The sequence below is a fragment of the Crocodylus porosus genome, unplaced genomic scaffold (genome assembly GCF_001723895.1).
Source record: "Crocodylus porosus isolate Cpor-Errol unplaced genomic scaffold, CroPor_comp1, whole genome shotgun sequence".
Classification (NCBI taxonomy): domain Eukaryota; kingdom Metazoa; phylum Chordata; order Crocodylia; family Crocodylidae; genus Crocodylus; species Crocodylus porosus.
In genome coordinates, this window is record NW_017728943.1 from 128,570,889 (window position 1) to 128,578,533 (window position 7,645).

At 45.6% G+C, this 7,645-nt stretch overlaps 1 protein-coding gene across 2 annotated transcripts in view; it reads right to left on the bottom strand.

Moving 5' to 3' along the window:
- The window catches only part of ABRACL (ABRA C-terminal like), a 27,926-nt gene extending 21,375 nt beyond the window's left edge, over nucleotides 1-6,551 (bottom strand). The window contains exon 1 of one of the 2 annotated variants that reach the window (XM_019550173.1): nucleotides 6,529-6,551. The gene's annotated coding sequence lies outside the window, so the exon portion shown is untranslated. Of the gene's footprint in view, nucleotides 1-5,004; nucleotides 5,068-6,528 lie in introns of those variants that run through there. The other variant, XM_019550167.1, reaches the window with a different exon arrangement.
- Between the last annotated feature and the right edge of the window lie 1,094 nt (nucleotides 6,552-7,645).

The window sequence follows — 7,645 nt, forward strand, 5'->3', positions numbered from 1 at the left end:
CTGACTTCCTGCCCTTTGGGCAGGGGGCTGGACTCGATGATCTCCCGAGGTCCCTTCCAGCCCTAATGTCTATGAAATCTATGATATCTATGCCAATGCTGAGCACCACCACTCCTAATTTCTCTATGTCCAGCTGAGGAACTGGAATTCACAATCCCAATTTAAGTACTTAAGACCCAATTCAACACCTACGCTGAATTAGGCACCTAAGAGTGAGAGCTACAGCACACAGTGTGTGTTGTAAATAGGTATCCTACTGTAAAAAAGTGTTTTAAATATGTATCTGTGGCTGCCGGGCCTTGAATAGCCGCTTTTGGGCAGCCTTTGCTCTGGTGGTAGACGTCAAGCGCCTTACAGACTCATGTCGCAGACCAAGTAAATGTCTCCCCCTTGAGTCGCCTCCCCTGTTCTCACCTGCCACGACTTGTTGTTTCTCAGTAGGCGGGATTGGTCGTTGAGTATACTCAGTGGCCTGTGGTTCACCCAGCGGTCATTCACGGGGCTCCACCACCCCTACACCCCGGCCTCACGCCTCCTTCGGTGCGTTGTCCAACTGTTGGCCTCGTCCCCTCTGTTGGGATAACGCCTCCCGACTTGGCATCTAGATGCCCATGGCCTATAGCCACGTACACCCATGTGGGCCTACCCCTCAGCCCTCCTTGCCTCTGCCCCTTCATTCGGGGAAACACAAAAAAAGGTAAATCTTCCGAGGTTTCTCCTCAGCCCCGTCCCTCGGGGATACCCACACTCTTCCCCTATGCCCCTTCTTACAGGGTAGCTAAATAAACCTAGTAACAAAACACAAAATAATAAGCCACTTCCGGACGTGGTGGCCCCCTGCCCCCTTACTATCTTGCCCCAGACTCTAGCGGGGGGGTTGCTTTACTCCTGACCCATCGCCTCCAGTATTCACTCCGGTGTGCCCATCAACCCGGCTGGGAATGGTGGCGATACCCGCCACAACTGTAAACCCCTCAGGGCTCTCCTGGGGTCTTCTCCCCCTGGTGTGGCTTCCTCCTCACCCCTGTTGTCCTGGCACTCCCACCTGGGGTAAGCTCTGCCTCTGGGTGCAGCTCCAGCTCTGCCTCTGGCTGGCATGCTTGTCACTCCCTCACCGTCCTGTGCGGGCTCCAGTCGGGGTGCTCTGCCTTGCCCTGCCACCGTCCACCCCTGCTTGCCAGGCTCCAAGGGTACCATGGGAAGGATCCCTTTCGCTCCCTGTGGTGGCTGCAGCTTCTCTCCCATGCTGCCCGCCTGCTCCGCAGCATCAGCTGCCATTTTTATTTTTGCCGGCCAGCGTCTGAAGCTGACGTCATCAGCCAGCCATAACTGAATAAAGAGGCAGCTGACGAGCCACGTGGGCTCTTCATTCCACCCCTTTTGTGCTGCGTCTCATGCTGCCAGTAAGTATCCTCCATTACTTCTGTCCCTGGGACAGTATCAACAGGGAGCCTATTGTTGTAAAATAGGTGTCCTATTAGCTGGACACCTAAGCCAGCTAATAGGATATGCTGAATCAAAGGGTGGGTCTGAAATTCCACCTCTCTTGAGGCTTATGTATTTCTCTGGAGCCGTAAATTATGTGCCCATGAGAGACTGGAATTCATAGGCTAAACGAAACTAGGTGCCTAAGCTGTTCTTATTAAAAACACATGACTGCCTCTCTCTTTTAAAGCTTAGCTAGTGGTAGGGGGGCTCACCTTTTATATAATAGTTTAGTGGTTAGAACATTCATCCAGGAAGTAAGAGACCTGGGTTATAGGCTTTTCTTAGCCTGACAGGGTCTAAATCCACATCTCCCATCTCCCAGGACAGTGTACTATCAGCCTATTGGCAGTGCTGTGACAAGAATTCTTTCTGTCCCTTCTCTTGAAACTGTATCACTGTGGAGCCACAGTCCAAAATCCATAGGTACAGAGTAAGCAAGAGTAAATATAATTCTTCAGCTCAGTGATGGAGACATTAAATTCTAGTCCATGCTCCAGGAGTGCTTATGTATTGCATGTTAGAGTCATATGATAAAATACCTTATCAAGTGTTGGGATCAGGGACCAGAACGATGGAACTTTCCTCCTCGCTGTGCTAGAGTCATGCTAACTCTTGCTTGATCTTTATCCAGCCCAATGAATCTGACATCCCTGTCAACATAATGGCACAGTTTCAACAAGAAAAGTGAAAAATAGCTCCAGTCAGATGGTGCAGACACTTTTGTGAGATATGTCTGAAGCCCTCCAGATTGAGAAGGGACTCAAAATCGCATCTCTCACAGCTTAGGCTCTGTCTGCTAGGACTATTTCTTAAGAGTTGGGCACCACCTGCTATGGTTGTGTGTTTGAAAGAAAGTGGCCATGGCTTTCTGCTCAATGCTGTCTGGTTTGTCCCCAGTGTGGCTTATGCAGTGTTTTCTATGACTTTGTAATACAAAATGCACAAATAATATTGGAAGCAAAAGCTCACTACCTCCACCCCTGCTATGACAGCGTCCACCTCCCTCACAGAGTAAGGATGTTCTCCTTCTTTCTGTAACCTGCCTCCCTCATGACTGCCCAATGGCCTGCTTTCAATAGGAACATGCCTATAGTCTAGTGATTACACTTCAGTGATATGAAAGCTCATGATTCAAGTCCTTCAGAGGGTGGTGGACATCAGTCTTTGTGTTTCCAATACCCTGGGTCTTGATTACTGGGCAAAAGGTGCATGAAATTTGTCATATAGCTCAGTTCAGGGTCAAGTTGTATAGTCAGATTTTGACCATCTGCAGTTCTGAAAGCTTCCAAAACATTTCTTTGCGTGCAAGACAAAGTTAAGTCGCAGTGGAACATAAATGGAATTAAGTACTTTTGGGGCAGTACCGAATCACTTCTGAGCATGTCCAGTAGGATAAGGATAAGGATAAGGATAAGGATAAGGATAACCATCCCAGCACAATTTGGGCCATCATGGGTACCTATACTTAAGTGCGGAGGATGCTCCAACATGCTGAAATTACAGCACGTCAGAGCAGACTCGAGTAATTACCATGATCCAGCAGCCTCCTGCATCTCATGTATCAGTGTCCTCATGCTTCAAAATGGTGGCAAGGGCACTTTATCTAAAGTTCATCGAATGAGCTTTAGTTCAATCCCCCACCGCCATTCTGAAGTGCAGAAATGCTGATACACGAGACACTGCAGGGCTTTAATTACACCAGCTGTCAGAGCCACTCTAATTAAAGCACTGCCCCCCCCCCCCCCCGGTGACTAATGTATTCCTGTGTATGGTGAGTTCATGGCCAACTGGAATCTGGCAGTTTGAGGACTCACCTCGGCTAACAAGAAAGATGCTCTGTTGTCAGTTCTGGATTCTTTGAGGTGTGGGATACTTCTAAATGCTATGTGCAGATATCAGTACACTTGTCACAGCTGTAAGCCAGTACAACTGGTAATCCAGAACCATGGTTCTCAGTGGGGATACCAGGGTGCCGTGAGACCTATTCAGGGTACTACAGTATAGGCTCTGCTGCTTCTGCTGCAACCAGGTGGAACTGCCCCACATACCCCGTGAAGCCAGATTAGGAAGCATCTGTAGCAGCAGTACAGCCATGGAAGAATCTAGGATTTTGAAAAGGGGAATGCATATGGTATGCCACATCACATATAAACACAACACACATTTTTCTCCAGTTAAATAGAAACTAAAAGCTTTACCAATATGCTAGGGGGGTAGCATTACATTATTCAGTTTAAGATGAAAGCAAAACAAATAATTATTGTAACAGTGGGAATTAGACAAGCCAGGCTTGGATTAGATGATCTATGGAGGTTGCTTCCAGCCCTACTTCTCTATGATTCTGTATGAATGTGCACTAAACTTGCTAGATTATATATAAGGGTTTTAAAAAACACAAAATTAGGCAAAAATAGTAGTTAAACTATATTGTCTCATTAGTCTTATAGTCACTACAGTTAAACAAACATGCATCTCTTATTCAGAATAATGAAACAAAATCTAGCCTTTTTGAGCATATTGACAGTGCCTCCACTGTTGTTCAGTCATTTCCACACCTGAGTTACAGTTTTTAGCTGAAACTTAAAACAGTCTGCAGGGCTGTACAATAGATGAGAGACTTACCAGGAATGGCTAACAGACAGCCAGATTGCAGAAAAATAGTGTAGCAGGGTTTATTCCTTATCTTTTACTGGTTAGATTCCTTGTCAGTTTTCTTCAGAAGATTTCTGGCAATTAAAACTAGATAATATGTTTCAAAATTAATTATAATTATTAATCAACTGGATAATCATAATAATTAATCATTAAATGATCATTTATCAATCATAATTCATCAGTTGGAGAATAATGTATATTATGGACTGGATCCTCAACTGTAGTAAAAAACTGGAAACAGTGTTATGGAAATTTAATTCATAAGAAGGTCTGGCCTCCAAATGAATAAGAAACTTAGAAACTATGGTCTAATATTTGCTAATTTTATTCTGACTAGTTTTTCATGTTGGAATCCCTTTTCATAGAAGTTGCGTTACTTGGTTAATGTAAATCTCAGCAGCTGAAGTTTGTCCTCTCTGGCATCAAAGGAAACTTTAAAACATTAGGTGTTATATCATGAAGTCTGTACTTTTTTATCAGGCAAAACAATTGATTTAAATATACCCCACGGTTGCCTCCCTGTGACGCTATAATGAGATTTATACCAGGCAAGGAGACTCAGACACAGTTGTACTAGACAGGGATGGGCAAAACGCAGCCTGTGGGCCGAATGCAGCCTGCCAGGTCTTTCTATCCAGCCTGAGGGACCCCTAAAAATTTAGAAAATCAATATTTATCTGCCCCTGGCTGCCTGTCACACTGCCCTCAATGGCTTGCCAAAACTCAGTAAGTGGCCCTCTGCCTGAAATAATTGCCCACCCCGTCCTAAACTAAAGGCAAATTTATACTTCCAATTAAAATTGAAGTAGCAGTAGTAGTTTAAACATTTTAGGTTTGTAACTAGTCAAAGCAGATGCTCACCACCCCGAAATGTTGCAAATGCAACTTCACTTCTTGATCAGGCAGTGAAGTCTTGTCTGGGGCTCCTGGCTCCCACATCTGAGGACAGGATCTTGGATCAATGACAGGATCACTTCAGGCTTTCTTCAGGAGTGTTCCAAAGGGTACACTCTCTCACCTCTGTTTATATACCATACAGTTTGCATTTCTTAGTACATAAAATTAACTTAAGCCTTCCTCCTATTGCATATTAATAATCTTGCTATTGTTTGCCAAATACAGTTACTTTTAACTAAAATTTTCTATTCTGTGATTATCTTTTCATTCTTAGGTGGGCGTAGGTTTTGCTGTGACCGTTCCTCTTGTTCCTCTTTTGCTCTGACTGTTCCTCTTGTTCAATTTAATTAGTCAACTTCCTGATTCGTTTTAAGTTGGGGACACTAGTTTTCCATCTGCTCCTTTCACTGGGTACAGGTCTTGACCACAATTCAAGCTAAGCATGCATCTTGAGCTGAGCACAGCAGTCAAACTCAACCCTGAAGCCTCTGGGTCCCAACACCACATAAAAATAAAGATTATCTATTTTTTTCAGGTCAGCTTCAATACTAAAACATTTTAAGCAACACTAGCTTTTTAGAGTGTTTCCATTTAGAAGAGTAATTCAATGGCAGTGATAGCAGGGGGTTTTATGTTATTGTATTTTGATAATTTCCACATCAAATTTACTCAACTTACAAGTAAAAAGAGACATTTTTTCTTGCTGCAGCTAGAAAAGCAAACTCAGATATGAAAATTAAGCTGTGTCCTTTCTGGTTCATAAACTATTGCCAACCACTTTTGCTCATGGTTTATACACTGTAAAGAAGAGGAAAGAGAACTACTTACTGACAGCTGCAACTACTTACCAAGGAGCTGGTGAAGGAAAGACGAGTGCACTGAGAGCCACGGTTCTGCAGCAGCTGCTCCATGGGACTAGAGCAGCCTCAGGAAGCCAGAAGAGGAGCGTGCAGGGAGTGTGGTGAGCCGGGGAGTAGGGTTAAGCATCCTGAGCCCCAAGAAGCAGGGCAGAATGTCCCCAGCAGCAATGAGCCAGCAGGCAGCTGGTAATTAAGCTCGGGAGAGCTTAATTAGGCCAGAAGACACTGGTCAGAGAGAAGCCACAGGGTGGAACAACGTTTGCAACAAGGGAGTGATGGCACAAAAAGGGCCAGCTGGAAGTAAAGCATCTGAGCCCCGATTGTTAGCGTACTGACTTTTTTTTTTTTTACTTTCACCTTTTTATCTGTGGCTGTTGCCTGCCGTGCCCATGTCTCTACAGGCTGGCAGGGGATTGCATTAGGTGGGCAGAACCCCAACCTGAGCTATTTAAAGTGGAAATATCCCCAGATAGATCAATATCCCCTGGACCTGGGTTATCAGCCAAGACAGGCTTCTGTTCTTTTTGTTAGCTTAGATTATTTTGTTCTGTTGTTATTATTAGAGGGCTTAACCATCAGGGAGAGGGAATATTCAAAAGGACCTTCCCTGACCAACCGTGGGACTTACCTGAGACTGAAGAAGTCCAGCAGTGTGTGCTGTTGAGGCGGTTATCTAGACACACACAAGCGTGTGAAAGAAAAGAAGAGACTCCAGTTAAGATCAAAAAACAAAATGGCGGCGTACTATCTGGGTGGTGCTATGCCAGGGTGTAGCAGAGGTCAGAGCCCCGGAAGAAACCTACTTTGAGCGATTGTTGTCTAGTGGCGGTGAGAATTACCACCTTCCAATTGTTACCTTCCTAAAACATAAAGATGTGGCAAGAAAAAGTTGAGACTACCACTACAGAAAACCAGGCAAATGATCGCGTGACTGAAGATCAGGGTCGGGAAGGTTCCAGGTGCGTGTACATGTAACTTTAACTTGGCCAAGCTCTGAAAAACTGGTGCATTGGCTGGGAACTTGATGACAGCCTTACTGATCCAACAACATGGATTTCTCAGGGGGCATGATGGAAAACCCTGAACCACTCCAAAACTTGACATTTGGTAGGCTAGCTCCAGCAGCAGCAGCAACAACAGGCCTGGGCTCAGAGGAACCAAGTAGAGCTGAAAGTCTCCAAGATGATGCCCCAGAATAATCCAGAAGCATTTCTGGAGAGCTTTGAGTGAGCAGTGCTAGCCTCAGAGCTAGATCAGAGCCGCTGGGCTGGGCAGTTGTGTGTAGTCTTGATAGGGTGGGTACAAGCTGCCTACCAAGCCAGGGCATGGGGAGAAATCTTAGACTATGACAAAGTAAAGAAGGAAATCCTAAATGATCCAGTTTGCTACTCAGAGGAAGGTGGGGAGGGTAACTAGCACAGCGCAAATGCTTGACTTTCGGAAAGCCAACTTTGATGTGCTCAGGGCAGTAGTCCAGGGAGGCACTCGGAGCCCAGGGGGTAGCTAGTATGGGGGTCCAGGAAAGGTGCTCCTTCCTACAGGAGGCTATCCTTGGGGCGCAGCAGGATACAATTCTACTGCGCAGGAAGGCGGGAAAAGGGTCCAAGAAACCTTCATGGCTGGATATCCAGGCTGGCCTGAGGGCAAAGAAAAAAGTGTACTGGCGGTCGAAGCAGGGGACAGGGACAAAGGAGGAGTACACCTCCCTGACCCGAGCTTGTAGGGATTTGGTAAGGGAGGCCAAA